Source organism: Myxine glutinosa, chromosome 4, assembly GCF_964187855.1.
Source record: "Myxine glutinosa chromosome 4, kmMyxGlut1.1, whole genome shotgun sequence".
Lineage (NCBI taxonomy): Eukaryota > Metazoa > Chordata > Myxini > Myxiniformes > Myxinidae > Myxine > Myxine glutinosa.
In genome coordinates this window covers 88,070,969-88,073,159 of record NC_136264.1, presented here as the reverse complement: position 1 = coordinate 88,073,159, position 2,191 = coordinate 88,070,969, and positions in this window count along the sequence as shown.

Sequence of the window (2,191 nt, the reverse complement as noted above, 5' to 3'; positions counted from 1 at the left end):
CAAGGTCAACTGCCATCTGCTTGGAAATCAGCCAACATCACCGCTTTGCACAAAAAAGGTGCAAAAACAGATCCTAGCAACTACAGACCAATCAGCCTTCTCCCAATTATCAGCAAAGTCATGGAATCCATCAATGCTTCGGATATGAAATCTTTCCTCTTCTCCAATGGCTTGATCTCTGATCATCAATTTGGTTTCAGACCAGGTCACTCTACTCTGGACATGCTGCTTCTGCTGTCTCAACAATGGATGGAGGTCCTCAATGCCAAACAGGAAATTAGAGCTGTCTCCCTCGACATATCACGTGCCTTCGACACGGTCTGGCACCCCGCTCTGCTCACCAAACTGTCCTCCTTTGGTATCCATGGAAATCTCCACGCATGGCTGGCGGACTTCCTCTCTAGTCGTCGTCAACGTGTGGCCCTGAATGGGTTTCTTTCATCTCCTCTTCCTGTTCAGGCTGGAGTTCCCCAAGGCAGTGTTCTGGGCCCCGTGCTTTTTCTGGTCTTCATCAATGATCTCTCTGACTCTCTCGAAAATCCTCTCTATCTCTTTGCTGATGACTCCACTCTCTGCCACTCCATTCCTCATTACTCAGATCGCCAGTCTGCAGCCTCCTCACTCTCTGAAGACCTGGACAAAATCACAGACTGGTCAAACAAGTGGAACATGTCTTTCAATCCTGACAAATCTCACACTCTTACTATGTCTCTCCGAAAAGTTCGACTGGACAACCCTCCCATCTACTTTCTCAACAATCCTCTCCAAGAAGTTCTGTCGCTCAAGATTTTGGGTCTCACTATCTGCCATGATCTCTCTTGGGAAAACCACATTTCCAAGCTGGCCTCCAAAGCCAGTCGCCGACTGGGCATCCTCCGTCGTGCGAAGTCCTTCCTCGGCACACCTGAGCTCCTCACCACATACAAGGCTTTCATCCGCAGCTCAATGGAATACTGTTCTCCCCTATGGGCCGGTGCTCCTGCCTCACACCTAGCTCGGCTTCACGCTGTTGAAACCAAAGCTTTCAGAATTATTGGAATCTCCCGCGATGAAGCTATCTCTGAGGGCCTTTCACTCACTCACCGCAGGCAGGTAGGTGGTCTTTCTGTCTTCTACCGACTCCTCTCCGGCCTTGCACCCCCAGCTCTCTCTGTGCTCTGTCCCCCAAATATTCCTACAGGTCGCACAAGATCTGCCAGCAACCCTCTGATGGTTAAACTGCCGAAATCTCGGCTCTCTGCTCACCTTCACTCTTTCATTCCTCTTTTCTCCCGCCTCTGGAACAAACTCCCTCACTCCCTTCAATCCCACTCCTCCCTCCAGGTCTTTAAAACAGCTGTTCACCACCATCTCTTATCTTCCCCCATCCAAAACCTTGATCTTTTCTACCCCCGCTAATTCACCCCAGATCCACCTTGTTTGAAATTCCAACTTCTTTCCTGGAAGTCCTGGCAGTGTCCATATGTTTTATACCTCTCCCGCCGCCCCCTTCCCACGCCCCCCCCCCCCCAAAGCCCTCGCCGTCTCTCAGATCTCTCGATGTCTCCATGTCTCTCGGTCCCTGCTCTCAAATGTTGTGTTTGTGTCCTTCCCCCTCTCTCCCCATCTTGTCTACCGCTCCCTATGTTATATGTTTTATGTGTCGGTTTGTCTTTCTGTGTGATTAATGTTCGCTCTTTCACGAGCCTCGATCTTGTATACAAAAAAAAAAAAAAAAAAAAACTCAGGGATCTCTTGGTAAAAGCAAAGCACCCACAGCCCCACAACAAAGAAACTAGGATCCCTGGCTTCCATGAATGCACAGCAAACAAATGTATACTCAGAGGCAAAAGTTATTGTGACATGGAATTTTTTCATTGGTAATCTTGTGAATGAATTTTTGGATTTGAACCAGAGAAAGAGTGTGTTAAAATGGTCGAAGAAACGCAACCAAGCAGTTGTTGTTCGAATTGCACGAAATTTGCAAGAAGCATGACATATTCGAGAAAAATGGCCAGCAATGTTCACTTTAAAAGGCCAGACAACCAGACGCTTATCATTTCCACTCAATGCAGTCTTAAGAAGTGCAGAAGCCAGAAAAACACCTCTATTCATCGTTCTGGAACAAGTTCGACATGCCACGCCTTGGGGAAAATGACAGATGGAGAGCTATAGGTATGCTTCAGTCTGGTACCTCGCAGCGTGATGTTGC